The following is a 19,158-nucleotide window of genomic DNA, read 5'->3' on the forward strand; positions in this document are numbered from 1 at the left end:
CTCATAAATATGACCAAATTGAAAAGATCATTTTGTGCTCTTTCATGCTACTAGTAAACAGATTTTGATGCATCAGTTGTGTAAATGATATGTCTGCAGAGTTTCTTATGAACCTGGAGTCTTGTGAGACAAATCTTAAAGGAACTTGGGTTTTCTGCTGTAGGAGAATCACGCAGTTACATGCTGTAGGTGGTCTCGACCGTTAATTTGAGACCAGACAATCTAGATGGTTAATAAGCTGTATTAAAAAAATTTAAAACCAACTAATAATAGATTAATTGATATAATACATTGTACTAATATAAAAAAGAAAAAATATTAAAATATTTGTAGGCAGTTTGGTTAGGTTTATAAAATTCAATTCAAAATTTGATATGATCCAAACAATTTTAGTAAAATGACATCCAAGGACATTCAATAATTTTGAATTTTGTATGTTTTCATTTTTCGTATCATTTTGAATAATTTTGAATTTTGTATGTTTTCATTTTTCGTATCATTTTGAATTTAAATATCTTTAGTAATAGGTGTCATCTTGATATGTGTGATTTTGGAGTGAGACAATAATTTTAAATATATAAAAATTATATTCATCTTTATTATTTGAACAAAGACAAATCTTAAGTTTAGATGATGTTCTCTCCACCATAGTATGAAATCTTTTAAGGTATTAAAATATTCAATCCAAACTTATTGTTAACTACACTAATGTTTTTTCTCAATCATCGTTGTTGTTTTGGGTCGGCCAAAGACTTAAAGAAGCAGGTCAAATTATAAAGGATTGATCTAGAGAGCCACCACGAAAGATAGATGAACAGGTGGACCCTCGTCAAAGAACTAGACACTTAATCGCATTTGTTCATGCATCCGCCGCCGTTGAATCTAATCAGATGATTCCTAGCATCACACGACATGATAAATGGAGGCGGTTTTAACCACCTATAATATATAAGCCATGTCGTGTGCCATTTTCATGTATTATCTAACTTTCACTCATACAAACTAAATCTCTTTGACTTCACTATGCTCTATCGCCCGCAAAGAGTTCATTATCCCAACGTCTCTTATATCTCGTTCCACCACGCAATAACATGAATTGTTTTAATTTGGTGAGTGCATGTGACAATGACCGTCATATAATCTAAAGTATATTTCTAAGAAACAATCAAAGAACAACAACGCCGCAACATAAAAACCAGTAGTAACAAGCCAAATAGAAACATAAAACCAGTAGTAACAAGCCAAATAGGATCTTCTGGACCTATAAACAACTACTAGGTCACTTTGGTTAAGTATTTTTCATCAAACACTAAAAATTCCATGTTCATGTAATCTTTTCTTCCAACAAGGAATATATTTTTCACCAAATTCTTTTCTTTATTGTCATGTGAAGCCATGAGTGTACGACTCAAGCAATCAAAACGAAATAAGGAAAGTCACACAAATAAATACATTAAATATAACAAAAGTGGTAATTCATGCTCATCGAATATAATGTTGAATGGGCAACCCCTAGATGATTATGAACCCCCACCTTAAAATTATTAAAGGCAAGTCGAAAACCTATGAAAATACGTCATTCGTACTTACTGCACAACCTTTTATCCTCTTCCAAGGAGAGTGCCCTCTAGTTCGAGAAGGGACCTACCTCAATAAAAGCATAGTCCGAACCTCATTTACCAACAAATACGGAAATAGTGTCTAACGTCTCTTGCTCTACCCATGTTAAGGTCTTCATCCTTGGCATCTCGACCAATTTGACGACTACTTCAGTCCATTTCAATTTTGCTGACAACAGTTTATTCAACCATAAGTATAAGCACAAGATTTAGATTCCAACCACCATATCACTTCACTATCAGCGGGGTATCCAAAAGTGCGACGATGCACCCTGATGTAAGTCTGAGCCTTTCGTTCTCGCTTGAAGTTGCTTATGAAAATTGGATTCGTCAATGGCATGGTTTGGAAAGTGAAACCCCTGGAAATTTTCATAGAATCAAGACCAACAACCACCCATTCATCCTCAATAGTGATATCTTCTTTCGATTCTTTCGTAACCATCTTCACAAGAACCATGACAAATGATAAGCAAGTATAAGAAGAAAAGTGATATTGATCATTAACTTTAAAGAACGGAAGCTCCCTATATGCATGTCAATCAAGATAGAAGAAAACCATGAAAGTTGTTAGAATAATAGTTGATAGAGAGTTATATCAGAAAATGGAGGTGAAAGCATAGTAAGCAACATAAGAATCCTTAAACTTTAAGAAGAGTGGGAAAAAGAATAAATTCTCCCTTAAACCTTCAAATGTTACTTGGTTAATTATCACATGATCAACATTTGGGCATCTAGGGAAGCGGGACAACGCCGTCCAATGACCCTGATTGAACCTCGATTCCCCATAATACTAAAGTACTATAAAAATGTCACTTTTGCCTTCAAACCTAGAGCCACGTGTAGGGGTGACGCTGTAAAATGTTTCAATGACGAGACAAGTATTTAATGAGCATGCTTCTGAGGCCACCCACTCACACTCACCAGGTTTTCCCCTTCCACTTTCATAAGGTGAAGACCTACCTAGGAAACTCAAGACCAGGGGTGGCAAAACGGGTCTGGCTCGCCGAGCATGCCCATTTCCTTTCTTTTTTGTACGGAGCAGACCAAAGTTTTAGACCTGCACCCTCTAATGTGTTTGTCCCATTTTTTACAAGCTTTTGCGGGTGCGGGTATAAAAATAATTTTTTTTCATTTTTAGGCTTAAAAAGTATAGTGTCTGCCCCACCCTCATTTTTTTGTGGAGTAGGACAATGATTTAGGCCTGAACCCTCAATTATTTCTGCCACGTCCGGACCTTGTTTTTTTGTGAGCTTTTGCGGGACAGACATGCTTGTTTTCCACATCTACTTAAGATAAAAATGATGAATGACCAGGGTAAGTGAAAGAAATGACTTTGGGGACAATTGTTCTGAGTCGGCCAAAGGCCCAAAGAAGCAGACCCAATTACAAAGCCCCGATGGAAGAAATTTTAATTGACTACCATATATAAACCCTATTTTTTTACAAGAATTGTTACAAGATATTACAAAAGATTTACAAGAAAGTAGTCACTCAATTTTCCAAGAATAAACTCTATTTTTTACTCATGTGTTTCCCAATCTCTCAAACTCTCTATATATGAATCACATAAATCCAAGGTTTTTAGAAGTGTCCCCAATCCCTTTATCTAAAGGTTTTCTAAAATCCAAGAACTCCAATAAATTTCTACTCTTGTCACTTTAAGTTTCCACTAGGATTCTCATCTCTTATCTATGTCTTTATTTTGAAGGTTTCCCTCACAAGAATGATGGAGATACATATTTTTAACTGCGAAAACTCAATATATCCTAAACAAAAACCATTAATGAATTGATCGACGAATATACAACCAAGAATAATACCCGCTGAACGCCTGAGTTGGACTTTCTATTTGAAATAATAATTTATATAATAAATTAATATTATTAAATATGAAATAATAAAACAAAAGAGAGAGAGAGAGAGAGAGAAAGAGAGAGAGAGAGAGAGAGGGTGTGTGTGCGTGTGTGTGCACACGTGTGTGTGTGGATTTAAAAAATGCAAAAAGGCCAACTAAGCAATTCCATGTCAATAAAAAAACCTTCCACGATAATTATTTTGATGATTGGATCTCATGACGGACCAAAACAAGGAAATCTTCAAATGTTACGGAAGGAATCCAATTTTTCTTATTGGGAGATTTTTCAAAGTTTGCCTATATGGCTTGGGAAAAATACCTATTAACCCTTTAATCAATTAAAAGTTTCACATGGTGTAATCGATGGTTGGATTAGTTTCCTTGGATTAGTCAGTTGCAAGGTCGGGTACCAAGATTTAAAAAAACCACATTAAAGTTAATCAATTAATGCTTTTGTAATTCTTTCCAATCAATTAGAGTAGCCTTTAATCAATAAGTGACATCACAACTCAATAAACTATCCTTTTATGGGCTACCTAATCGACTAACAACTAGGTTTATTCTATTATAAGCATTAAAAATTTCGTGAATTATTTTCTTTTTTGAGCTAAATGTTATTCTATAAATAAAGAGCATCTCTTTATTTTAAATACACCATAAAACCTATTTGAACAGTTCTTTATCACTTTCATCTATGTCTACTTCATCTTTCTCTATTCTTTCAAGAAGTTACCTTAGTGCTTTAAGAGTGAAAAGAATATGTTAGATTCATTGTGTGCTGATGTTGTGCCATCTTTATATTTTACTCAAGATGGTTTCTCTCTTGTGTATTTTCTTTAAAAGAAGTTGTTTGTTAAGTTCTGAGCTTAACCAGTTAAAAGATTTTGTTTAGTTCGTGAGATCAGCCAAGTAAAACCTATGTTTGGTTCCAAGCTCAGCTTGTGAAAAGCTCTTTGTTGGTTCTTGTGATTAGCCAATTAAAATCTATGTTTGATTCTTGAGCTCAACCTGGTGTAAAAGATCTGTTCGATTATGGGATTATCCTGGTGCAAACTCTTGTTTGGCTGTAAGAAAGTTCATGGGCATAACTTGTGAAAATCTCACATCTCATATGGTGGGAACTCTCAAGAATAAATTCTTGAGGATAAGAGTATGTCAAGTGGTTAGGTCTAACTTGTATAAATCATTGGTGCATTTCTCTTTTCTCTTATATTCTTACATCTTTGTTATTTATTTATTTCCGCAGTATTTCCTTATCTTCATCATTCTAATTTTCATTCATTTAATTATTTTGTTGTTTAAACTCTTTTTATTTTATAAAATCAGCTTAAACGTTTTTATTACTCATAAATTTTATAATTGGACTTCATTTTTTAAACCTTCATACTTCACCGTCCTATTGTGTTTAGAGTCATTTGTCCAACACTAGTTTTATCTGTAGCGAGAACCTCCACCTCAAACAAAGTCTTAGCCGCCATAATTTATGATATCCTCATCCATATGTCTTTACTATTCCTCCCCTTAGATGACCCACTAAAAATAATAAATTTTCTTATATGATGAACTTTTATCCTCGAAGTTCCACTTCCTACAACTTATAACCTTTTTTACCTCATAGATAACCCTTGAAGACACACTTCACAACTTTACCATAAAAATGGACTAGCTTGATATACACATTCAACAAACCTTTGACGACAATCAAATAAGAGTACTTTACAGTTTTGATACTCCATACCTCCATAAGTGTCTATAAGTATATTTATGTAAATGGACACTTGTCGACCATGCAAGCTTCTATGGCACCAACCTTACCCTAGAAACTCTATTGCAAGTCATCTTCTAGCATCATGCCAAAAGAGAAAAATGTGTATTTATCCTTTTTTTTAAAACACATTAAAGTGCTCTAAACATCCATAATAGCTTGTTCTTGTAATTAAAGTCGTCCCTAAGTGATGATGCATGACTAATAATAGTGAACCATCTAAAACACATAAACCAGATGTTTTATATCCTTTAGCCATGATAAATCCATCTTGTGAAATTTTTAACAACCTAAATCAATAAACATGTTTATCTATAAAAAAAATTATCGAGCTCGAGAGCATACCTCACATTGCATAAAAGGAACTCACGATCATGAAACATTTTAAGTTTGATCGTACCACCACCATAAATATTACAAGTTTGATTATTACAAAGTCGAACAACTCCAACATCTTCCAACTTTAAAGTTTCAAAGTATTCTTACATTGGGCACAAGTTATAAGAGCATTCTCAGCCCAAAACCCAACTATTTTTAGCTTCCAAACTCGACACCACTAGTGCACCAACACTGATGACGACCCTCATATGAGGCAACTGCAATTTGAATATAATATTTATTTTCTTATTTCATGGGACAATTCTTCTTGACATGGTCAATTATTTGACAAATAAATAATTTCAACTTTGACTTATAGAACATCATGGATTCAGAAATTCCTCTATATGTATGTCCTCCTCTTGAGACATTAAAGCCTTCACCACCATCGATAATATTCAAATCTCTCACCTTTGAAAAATCCTTGGATCTCACATCCATATGGACTTCATCCAAATTAATAGTTCTTCCTTACCATAAACAAAGACATCATTAAAGTACTTAAAGAATTTTAGTAATGAGTTTAACAAGAGTAGAACCTTGTTCCATCATCAATGTTCACCTCAATGCTCATCATATCATGAATGACCTCATGAAATTTTGTTAATTACTTCATCATGGATTTGTTCTCTACCATTAAAAATGAATATAGTTATTTCAGACACAACCTATGAGCCAAATACTTGGTGATATACAATGATACAAGTTTTACCCATATTAAAGGCGTAGTCTTCTTCCTAGCGACTTCACTTAAAAATTCATCCCCGAGGAACATAAAGTTAATGGTACTCTTGGCATTATCAACTGTCTCATTCTTCTTTGTTTATGTTAGGAGTTTATGCATCAATGCCTTAACCTTCAATGCTTCTACACAATTATCTTGAGTTAATATTTCTTGAATCTTCACTTTCCATAGCCCAATATTATTACTTTCCATATCCCAATAGTATTGTCTTCAGAAAAATACTAATATCCCATTTAGAACTTATAATGCTCATTTCTAAACTTAACATATTTTTCCCATGGCAGACGCCACTTGTTGTGAAATTTAAATGTTCAATCACACCATTTATCATTGAAAATCAACAATATTAGTTTTTTTTATAGTGAATATGTGTGGGGATAAAGAATAGTGGAAACAAAAAAATGGCCTCAAGCAAACAAATTAACCTACAATCAGTGGAAGAAAATCTTCAACAAGAAAAATAAAAATAAAAGATGAGAACACATGGAACTTTTTTTTACCTAATTCAATTAAACTAATCTACTATGGGGGAGAAAGCAACTCCATGACTCACTATACTTTCATGAAATTTTACAAAAGTTTACAAAAGAGTTACAAGAAATAGTCACCCAAGTTCTTAAGAACAAACTTTATTTTCTATCCCCAAGTGTTTCTCAATCTATCTAACTCTATATATATGAATCACACAAACCCAATGTATTTACAAGTGTTTCTCATTCCCCTTAGATACATGCCTTCAAAGGTTTCCCAAATTTCAAAAACTTCAAAGAATTTTTACCCTTGCCTCTATAAGATTTTCACTAGAATTCTAACCTCTTCTCTTTGACTTTGTTCTAAAGGCTCCCCTTACAATAATAATAAAGATGAATATTTATAAATGTAGAAACCCAACAAATTCATAATGTGTCCAAAACACAACTCATTAACAAGGAAGATGATTGTCTCCTGTATAAGTTACACTGGGGGGAGAGAGAGAGAGGTGTAAATGTGCACCACTAGATTCTCATCAACCTTTCATTTCTTTATTTTTTTTAATATTTTACCTCTCTATCTCTCTTCAATCAATGACTCACATTTCACTGAACCAAAACTTGATAGAATAAAACTAGAGAGAATCCCCTCCCCATTAACAGACATATTCGTTAACCGAAATAAACCAGCGACTCCCACTTCCTCCATTAACTTCCTAGCTCTTTTTACGACCTTTTGTTTTTGTCAATATCGAAATATAATTTCATTCTCTTTATTATTTGAGGTTTTAAGATATACTTCTAGAAGTTCCTAGTCAATTACTGGACTCATAATATTTTTAACTTCATTTAGTCTTTAATCCCCCATGTCTTTCTTCTCACTACTCTTCCATGCTTTACAGTTCCTTTTGATGTGACGTTTGTCTCTATAGTAATAAACTTTAATTCTTCAAGGTTCAAATTACAATTTATCTTTGGATTATCGGATCTCCATTTGCTTTACTTCTCCCTATGGTCTTAGTGATGAGGTCACGTGAGGTACTTGATTCCATGCAATTTATTCTTGTTTCTCTATTACTCATGTTATCTTTTACTTAAAATAAAGTCAGTTTTCCATCTAGAACACAATTTTTTAATTACACCACCAATTTTTTTTGTCAACTTTCCAATAAAGAACTCAAAAGTAATGGTGCTTGGAGTCTGTCTTTCAAGACCAACTTTATGGAAATAAACCGGGTTTCTAAGTCTTGTAAACCACTCAAGTGTTCTACAACTGATGTTTCTGCTCTATGCTTTAGATGCACTAACTTTCTAATCACGGAAATGTTGGAAAATATGCATAATTAATTCCCATGGAAGTGTTCCAATATGACAAGAAATGTGAAGTTGAGTTAATGATAATAAATGCATTGCCAATAGTCCCACATAGAAAGTGATGCTCACTTTATAAGCATTTATAAGACTTAAAAACATTAAATTCAACAAAGGATCTAAAGAGGATAAAGGGCCACATGGACAAATATGGTGGTCCCAAACATTATGCCACATGTCTCATAAAACAACCCTTCTCAGGTGTTGCCACCGGTGACACCAAGTCCGAGGATGTAGGCGTAGAGGTGATAGTGGCGGCTTGAGACAGTCTTGTGCAAATTCGTTTACGAGGCTGAACTATCTTGAGTATTCTTGCGTTCAACTCTAAGAACTAAAGAGAGTGCTTGAAATACTTTTAAGGAAAGTGACATCAATCACGATTCAGACCTGGATTCATTCAACTTTACCGATATATCTAACAGGAAATTTCATTTTGTGTCGTCTTTATTTGATACATATATTCAATATTGTTTTACATAGTCTGGGAATTCTTTCTTGTAGCCATATGATGGAACACGTTGAGATCCAAACACTTCTAGATTATATTATACTGACATTCTTTTGATGAAACTCTTTTCAACTTTCCTCTGTCACGTTGTCCGATTTTGTGTCTCTCTTCTCTACAGAATCATACATCTAGAAAAATATATCTTCTATTTTTACTTCTAAATGAAGTAGTTTGTAGAAGTGAACTTGATTGTTTTATTGTAGAAGGATGTTCATAAGATCCCTATTATTCTCCAATTAGAAGATGAACCTAAAACCTATAAAGAAGCAGTGGCTTCAAGGGACTCTTCTCTTTGGAAAGATGTTATCCAAGATGAAATGGATTCGATCATCTCAAACCACACTTGGGAACTTGTCGATCTTCCAAAGGGTTCAAGGCTCATTGGATATAAATGGGTTTTTAGAAAAAAGTATCACAGTGATGGTACATTAAACATCTACAAAGCTATATTAGTAACAAAAGGATTCGGACAAAAAGAAGGTGTTGATTATTTCGACACATATGCACCAGTGACGAGGACTATGACAATAAGAGTATTGTTTGCGTTAGCTTCCCTAAATGACTTTATTGTTCATCAAATGGATGTTAAAACAACATTCTTAAATGGAGATCTCGATGAGGAAATCTACATGTAACAACCATAAAGTTATGTGCTTCCTGGAAATGAACAAAAGGTATGCAAACTTCTCAAATCATTATACGGTTTAAAACAGGCACCAAAACAATGGAATCAAAAGTTTGACTCTGTCATACTTTCAAATGGATTTATTACAAATTCTTGTGACGAACGTTTGTACACAAAGGTGCGTGGAAACATTGTAATAAATTAGTGTCTATATGTTGCTGATATGTTTATCATTAGCAATGAGATGAATGTAATTTTAGAAACAAAGAGATTTCTAACTTCCACATTCAAGATGAAAGATCTTGGATTAGTTGGCACTATTTTAGGGATCAAAGTAAAATAAAATAGTGGGGATTATGAACTTAGTCAAACACATTATATTAAGAAAATGTTGGATAAGTTCAAACACCTACACTTTAAGGAAGCAAGCACCCCATTTGATCCTAGTGTCAAACTTCAAAAGAACAATGGAATAATTGTGGCCCAATTGAAATACGCAAGTGCAATTGGATGTATGTTGTATTTATTGTAATGTACCAGACCTGACATAGCATTTGCAGTTAGTAAGATGAGTAGATTTACTAGCAATCCAAACGATGAACATTGGAAGGTCATAACTAGGATTTTCGGTTACCTCTTAAAAACTAAAAATCTTGGCCTTCATTATGGTAGGTTTCCTACCGTACTAAAAGGATATACCGATGTGAGTTGGATATCGAGTGTTGGAGATCATAAATCTACAACAGGGTGGATATTTACATTGGTTGGAGGTGAGATTTCTTGGAAGAGCGGGAAACAAACATGTATTTCTCTTTCGACCATGGAATCAGAGTTTGTGGCTCTTGCTTCCGCTGGTCAAGAAGCTGAATGGTTAAGGGACCTTCTGTTGGAAGCTCCGTTGGCTAAAGAAAATGTTTCGAAAGTGTTGGTATATTGTGATATCCAAGCCACCTAATCAAGAGCATTTAGTGAAGTATATAATGGAAAGTCTAAAGATGGAATCATTTCATTGACATATATATGAACACACTATAATTTAGCTGATCCGTTTACTAAGCCACTGGCCAGAGACTTAGTAAAGACTACCTCAAGAGGTATGGGATTAAAACTCCTAGGATAAGGGTTCTGACAATGGTAGCAACCCAATATGAAGTTAATAAATCTTAACCTAAGATTCAATGGGTAACAATAAGTCGTTGAGTTGGATGATTGTACAACATCTTGTGACAATGTTGACTATTACATATTGAGGGTTGAGTTTTTCAAACTCTTAATGAAGTTCTTTATCGAGAACATGTATCTTAAGAAATAGATACAAAATGAAATTCACCTATATGAATTTCGAGATGGTGTCGTCTCAAAGTGAGAGTTGAAGTTTATCTCATAAAAATTCATGAAAACAGGAAAAACACATGGCCATAATTAGTGTTAGGCGAGAGATGCATACGAAAAAACATTAAAGAATGTGTCAGAACATGCTTACTCATATTTGACCACTTTCCTTGACGTGAACTTGAGAGTTGTTTGTCCCATAGTAAAACCTCAAGTCATCAGTCCCATAAATTAAGAAACTCTGATCATGTTCACACAAGCATGCTTTCCTCCTACCCACCAGTACACAAGAACATCTACTAGCCTATGTAGATATTCCCTCCTGAGGATCAGTCAAGAAATTCATAGGCACATCTTTATTCATAGATACTTCGGCCCACCGAAATATATCAAACATGACATCCCTAACAAGATCATGTCGGTATTTGAAGCCTAGAAGCCCCCTACAATGAATCGCGTATTTTCCAAATGTATTCAAACACGCCTTACGACAAATAGGACAAACTTCATCAATAAAAAATAAGAGAATTATAAGGCGATATCTTGGGATAGTACGGTACTCCATCGATGACATATGTTGACATAGCCTATCAATAAGAGTAGCAAGGAGAAAGTCATGAGCATGCGCGACTTGCAAATAACCAAAAACTACTTTTTGTCTTGTGATCATATCAAACTTTACATTCATGTCCTGAACAATTTTACTAAAAAGGGTACTCGCCAAAATATGTTGTGCTTTAGGATGGACAATGTCTTTGGTAGTAAAACTGCTAAGGTAAAAATCTGGAATCACAACACTAAGAATATCCAAAGCTCTGTCAATATCAGTGTCCATACCATATACCACATTGTCTCTTAATATATGATAATGTAACATCTAATATTGGGTCCTAGAAGCCACAAAAGCGAAATAGGACCCTCTACTACCGAGTCCAAAACCAATCCCCCATCTCTAAGGGGTAAGGAAGTCATCTCCATTGAAGGTCCCCGAAGAAAAGACATCTATCAACCACAATGTCTTCAACCGTCCTTCCCAACTTTTTACCAAACCAAATAGGTGCATCCTCCACATGATTAGATTGACACATTCTTAGACCAGAAAATTATTTGATAATACCCATGCAGAATCGAAGTAGAAGAACCACTTTGAGGATCCCTTAGTTGTGGTAGAAGATATGTTAACTCAACAGCCCTGAAAGCTCTCTTTATGGACAACCCCTTGATAAAGCTGTCATATCAAATAACAACCCCTTCAAGCAATTTCATCCCCAACATCGGTCTTCCAATGTTCAATAGGAACAAATCCTTACGAAGTTTACCACTATCACATGAAGGGCAAAAACATGTTTTACGAATATCAATTTGAGACCTAATCATGGACTTGTCTTTGTAATAATGTCAAGGATTTTAGCCACCTTCTGTGAATCCTCTATAATTGTCTAATCATCAAGATATCAGGCATAAAGAAGCTTATAATCATCTTTAGCTTAATAAATGAGTGAGTGTAATACAAAAACAAAAAGAAGCGAGGTTAACCGATCACCTTGTTTCATAGTAATAATTCAATAGCAAGTGGTTTAATAAATTTTGAATTAAGTTTTAATATTTTAGAATTTTTATTAAATGTAATATAATCTTATAAAATTAAATTGTAAGATAAAAATAAATCATCTTGTTAACTTACAAATGTATATTCAAACCATATATTATTTGACGTAAAACTCTCGGTATATTAATATATGTTAGCAAATCTCGTACACATTTTGTTAGAAGGTATACATTTATTTTTAGAAAAATTATTTAAGCAAGTTATAAATTAAAAAAATGTTAAATACATCTTAATATGTGAGAAAATCTTAATTAAGCACAAATATAACAAGTTAAAAAGAAAAATAATTTAATTAAATAATATTATTTAATTTCTTGTCTCTTTAAGTTTTTTGAATAAATAATATATTTGACTTATATATAAATTAAATATATTAATTATTTAATAAATTTAAAAATTAATTTATGGATTTTATTTAAATAACCATATTTTACATTAAAATCTCAATAATTAAGTTTTTCAAGTATTTTTCAAAGTACCAATATTTCAAATAAGAAAAATTGCAACGTATAGCCTATGCCAGATGAATTGGTGTTTGCATTGAAAAATATAAAGGTGTCGCCAATTGAATTGGCGACCGCACATAACTTAATCAATCTAATTGGTGATTATGTATAAAGTTTATGAGGAGACGCTAATTCAATTCCCAACACCTCTATACTTTTCATAATAAATTGGCACCTAAAAAGTTGAAATACAAAAATGTCGTCAATTGAATTGTCGTCTCTTGTTTATACTTTTCATAATAAATTGGCACCTAAAAAGTTAAAATATAGAGGTGTCGTCAATTGAATTGCCGTCTTCTCCTAAGCTTTATACACAGTCGCCAATTAAATCGACTAGACCATGTGCAGTCGGAAATTAAATTTACAACACCTCAATATTTTTCAATATAAGTGTCAATTTGTCTAACATGTGCTATGCGTTGAAAAAAACTTTTATTTAAAACAAAGATACTTTAAAAAGTATTTAGAAAATTTGGTTATTGAAGGATTTTTTTTATGAAAACATGGTTATTTGAATAAAAATTAAAAGAAAAAACTTAAATGTTTGTTATAAGATTAAAAAAAAAATATTTTAAAAATATTTTTTTATAAAAGAATCTATTTAGTCATAATTATTTCACACTCATTTTATAAATTAAAATATTATTTTTAACACCGAGTAACATAAATATACATTATTAAATATTAAAATATAATCAATACTATAATAATTTGAAAAAAATACTTCAAATTTTTTTAATTAAAAATTATTTAAAATAAATTTTAATTTAAATAATTTTATGCAATTTTGATATTAAAAACAAAGCAAAAGAAGAAAACATCTAAAATAACATTTAAAACAAAAATTATTTAAATTAATTTTTTCATTTGAAAGGTGATAAGATACATCAATTGACATATATTAATTTAAATAAATAAATTATATTATTCATTTATGATTCAATCCATAATAATAATATTTTTTTTATATTTGTAATAAATTATATGCAGCATAACTAGCATGATTACTCTTTTTTTTATTTGAAACTTTATAAAATAATTTTTCTTGCAAATTTCTTTTAAAAAAAAATGTTATACTATAAAATATTTTTTTTAAATGAAACAGATGGTTCTTTATTTTTAAGATGATTCATATAATATATATATATATATATATATATATATATATATATATATATATATATATATATATATATATATATATATATATATATATATTATATATATATATATATATTATATATATATATATATATATATATATATATATATATATATATATATATATATATATATATATATATATATGTAAAATTAATGTCAATTGAACTTTGTTATTTATTTATTTTTATCAATTTCAAAAATAAAATTAAAAACATTTAATTTTTTAGTTTTTAAAATTAATTAAAAAATAGTTTTCAAAAATATATTTATAAAACTAAATAACCAAATAAATTATATTATATTTAAATTTTAAAAATTAAAAAACAATTTTAAAAAACTGAATCACATAAATAATTATTTCTCTTTGTACCAAAAAAACAATTATTTCTCTTAATGTGTAACACTCCATAAAACTTTCCCCGTGTTTTCGGGTTATAATAACTTGCCCCATTTGAGGGCAGTAGATTGGACAAACCCTTGTGGAGTACTCCACCTGCCTCACACATAAGGACAATGACACACAAACATCTTGCTTTTGGGATTGTACATGTATTCAATGGTGTTTTATTGTATAATTTTCAGACAGGGCATTAACTAATAATAAATAATACGACTTTGTGTTACAATAGACTAATCAGTTGCAACTTGATTATTAGTACGAAAGAAAAGATTAGTCCTGGGTTATGGCATTGTAATTGTATGTGTGTCTGGTTGTAAAACGTATCCTATTATAAAAAGGAGTGGATACCAACAAGTCATATATCAATTCTATCTATCTGTCTCTCAGTTTAGAGGGCCATACAATGCATGTGTGCTCAATTACTACAGCCGAAATATAAATAGTACTACATTCACTTTTTGACAATCTTTAAAAAGTGGCTTGATTTTATAAATATATGTTAAATATGTCTTAAAAGAAAATTTGGAAATTTAGGCCGAAAGTCGGATGAAGACGGTAAAGTGCAAAAATATTTCTAGAATCCGGTTGTAACACACGGTTCGGTTTATCAAATTAGAGTTTAGTTTTCTCGATTCATATTTAAGTTTTATTGTTTTAGTTTATGGATTTATTAGTTGAAATTGTTTAACTCATTCTAAGAATTACTTGTGAAAAATAAAAAATATTCACAGAATTCGAAAATGTATTCTCGGACGCTCCTTATGCATACACAATTCATTCGTTTTTGAGTTACAATTCAATTTTATGAATAAATTTATTTTAAAAATGTGTTTTTGAAGAATCTTCGAAAATGCATTTTCGAAACCATTAAACTAGAAAAAAAAATACATAAACTTATGTTATAGTCATTTCTGCAAATGAATGTTTTTTTTATAAAAATCATAAAAATCAAAATTAAAGATACCTTGCATTTTTAGATAAAACACATTTCATGTTTAATTAAAAAACCATCTAGTATCTTGTCATAAAATTATTGTATAAAATTTGAATTTAATTTGTTAAAACAAGGGGAAAATCCATAAACTCAAACGTAATTTAGTCTCCAAATTTAATTGTATGCAATTAGAAGTATCGGTGAACTGTAGCCAATTCATTAGTGTATTATAACTTGGAAAATATATATGATCATAAATTATCATTTTAACTACGCATTACGCTGAGAAATCAATAAAATGGTTAAAATTCTACTTGTTATTTTACTCAAGTAAGATAAGTACTAAAAGCAATGAGGAGGAAAGCGGTGATATGGTGGTTCTAGAGATGAATTTTCGAAAAAAACTTGGAGTGAGACTTAGTTTGGGTGTGTTTTGATGTGATCGGGGTGCGTTAGAAAATGCATGTCTGTATTCTGTTAGAGGTGAATTTGAAGATGCATCTCTCGATCAATTTATCTTAAAATGAGTGTGTGTTAGTTAAGAATACATGGGGTGCGCATATGGTGAATCCAGAGATATGTCTTCAGACTAAATCTTGAAAAAAAATGGGGTGAGACTCACTTTAGGCGTGTAAAAGGTGCGTCTATAGATACATTTTCAGAATCAGATGGGCATTTTTGGATTTTTCATAAGGTATTTTTTAACCTATTAGGGTGAGATTAGCAATTCCTTTCATTCGTTTAGGGATTATGTTTTGAGATTGTTACAAATTCCTTGTGTTTCAACAATTATAAATATGTATCTCTTGCATGCTTGTTATCACAATTTTTAGAACTTTAGAATTGAAGACATAGGAAATAGGTGACAAGCCTAATAAGAAAAAAAACATAGAGAGACATGGTTGTATGAAATCTCTGGGGTGTCTAAGGGGGTTGGGAAACACTTCTAAACATCATAGATTTGTGTGATTCATATATAAAGAGTTAAAGAGAGATTGAGAAACACTTTGGTAGAAAATAAGGTTTGTTCTTTAGAGTTTAGATGGCTATTTTCTTGTAACTCATGTGTAATATTTTGTAACAAATTCTTGAAAATACAGTGAATTAGAGAACACTTCTCTCCTTCAAAGTAAATTGTTTGATCGAAATGAATAAATAAGTTATTATATTTAGTGTCTTTACTTTACCTTCTTCTGCCAAGTTCAATTGGTGTCTTATCAAAATTTTTAGTATGTTTAAACTCTAAATAATTCTTCGTGAGTGCTTTTAATTATTCTACCAATTTTTTACAATAATATCAAATAAATTAAATTCGTCTAGCCAAAAAAATAAAAATGACTTAATTCCTCTAAAAAAGTATAGTTGTTTTAAAGGATAAAGAAATAAAAGAGTTCTTAATTTAAAAATAGGAATTGATTTTGTATGGATTAAAGTTGCTAACACGAGTCAGAGTGCGAGATTCGGCGTCAAGAGGTACTTGCAAACACTATGATGCTTTAGTTAGTAACTATCGCAAGTGAGAGTCATTTTAAGTTTTAAGAAAAAACGTGTACCTTGATTTGAGGTCTTGAATTCCTTATTATAGTCAAATTCTAGCATTTTGGAGACCTAGAACCTTATGTGCAAATTAGTTGTCCAAATTGACAATTGTCTGAATATTATTTGTTATGTGATCTGACAGTCATCCTTCAATCATTTATCTTGATCAAGTTTTTTCTTATGGATGGTTCATGCTTGTTCTCGAGATCCTAGAATTTTATTTGGGTCTAAATCTAGAGAAGTAACATCGTCGCTCTGATGTCATTGACCTAATAACTCATCAATAAGATTACTCTTAATTGAACAACCTGCACTCTTTGTAAATTTGTAACCTTTTTAATGGATTTCATATTTGAGTCGAGCTATGATTATATTTAGGCCTTAAGTCCAATTAAAATAGTAGTTGTAACACCTTAGTTCCCGACTCGACATAACTTACGATAATACGACAAATAAAATGGATAATTAGAGTTCTACTCGTGATCCACCGATCAAAATAAACACAAACCCAATAGTCTTTTGAAATACGCAACGGAAAATAATAATGTTTGACATCATAATCTCATCAAATTGTAAAAGTACCCAAAATGATTTAATAAATTTGAAATAGCATAAATAAAATAGAAAATAAAACAATGAACTGCTTGTTCCCCATTGTTACATATCATAGTGACTCCACTAAGACCCACACGGATAAGCCACTAAGGAGGCATTGAAGTCGTCCTCTACCTCAAGAAGATACTCCTTATCATGCTTGCATGTACTCCACAAGAGTACAAATACTACAAATAAACAAAAGGGATGAGAATACACTTAAACTATATAAACAATGCAAAACAAAGCAAGGGTAGGATAATCATATAATTACCAAGTATACACGTTATTCATAATAGTTTATTAATTACATCAAGTATTCTCAACCAATCAACAACATCATGAACAATCAATTATATATGAAAAAATGTATCGAATGTCTCCACAACTGACTCATTATGCATGTGGTACCATTCATAGACAACACAGGTCCATCTCGCTCTTGAATCCCCACAACCAAAGCACACCAAAATTGCTACTAGCCACCGTATAATAACAATTCATTAATTCCTCATTAGAATTAGCTACTCGTTCCTGAATCCACATCATCGGACCAGAGCACACCAAAAATGGATCGAAGTTTGTACACCATGATGCATGATTTTCAACAACGTGTAATGTCACCAAAATTATCACCAAACAGCAACACCACATCAAATCTATATTCACACAACATTCAAACATGTTAAATCATTTTAAAATCAATTCATAACTAGTAATTATAAGTATATAATTAGCCTTCTAAAACCTCAACATAGGGTAGTACTACGCGTTAGCTTTCTAACGCTTCAAACCCCACCTCATTTGTAGTCACGTAGCTCAAGTTATGGTTAAAATAACATATTAATCAATCAATTGTTGTAACGGACCAATCAATCGACACATAGGACCAATTGATTGTCCTCAAATCTCCATCTTCATTTTTTTTTTAATTTTTCAAAGGGACCAATTGATTTTCCTAGGGAGCCAATCGATTGTTCCCGTGCTTTTATCCAAAAAAATCCATTTTCAAAGGGAACCAATCGATTGCTTCCTATGGTCAATCTATTGGTCACTACAACTTTTCCAAAAATTCCCCGTTTCAACAGTTTTAAATCACTTTTAAACTCCACCCACCCTAACATACCTAAACAACTAAATTCGTAAATCTAACTTTATACACCAATTATCTACTATTACCACATCATATACACATAAATAACATGCAATTTTCACCAATCTCTGCATCAATAACTATTTTATCATGAGAATTATCTCATGTCCATCATCACTAATGTAACACATCAATCATCAATCTCATGTTCATAACAAGAATCATCAAATGTTTATAATCATAAACCAGGTTTTTCAAAACACAATAATGGATAAATAAAACCTATAGGATGGTGATGATCCCTCTCTACCCCGTCATGCAATACATTCATACAAGAGTAATCTCCCTCTTACCTTAGATTTTACAACAGCAAGCTCTCAATTCAAAAATTGGCCCTTCCCTCCTTAGCCCTAGACTTGTTCTTCTCACTTTTTTCCAACCCCTATTTTCATGTATAGTAAAATTCTCCCAATTTTCACACTCCTTTATTTATAAATAAAAACCTAATTCTTCCATATAGGTATTTCCCTTACTACCTCCAACTTATTCTTCAAATATCCTCATTGCATCTAATTCCTCTACTAACTCATATTTTCTCTTTAATTTTAATTAGTAAATAATTTATAACATAAACCCAACCATTTCTACTTT

This window comes from Lathyrus oleraceus, chromosome 3 (genome assembly GCF_024323335.1).
Source record: "Lathyrus oleraceus cultivar Zhongwan6 chromosome 3, CAAS_Psat_ZW6_1.0, whole genome shotgun sequence".
In the NCBI taxonomy this organism is placed as follows: Eukaryota; Viridiplantae; Streptophyta; class Magnoliopsida; order Fabales; family Fabaceae; genus Lathyrus; species Lathyrus oleraceus.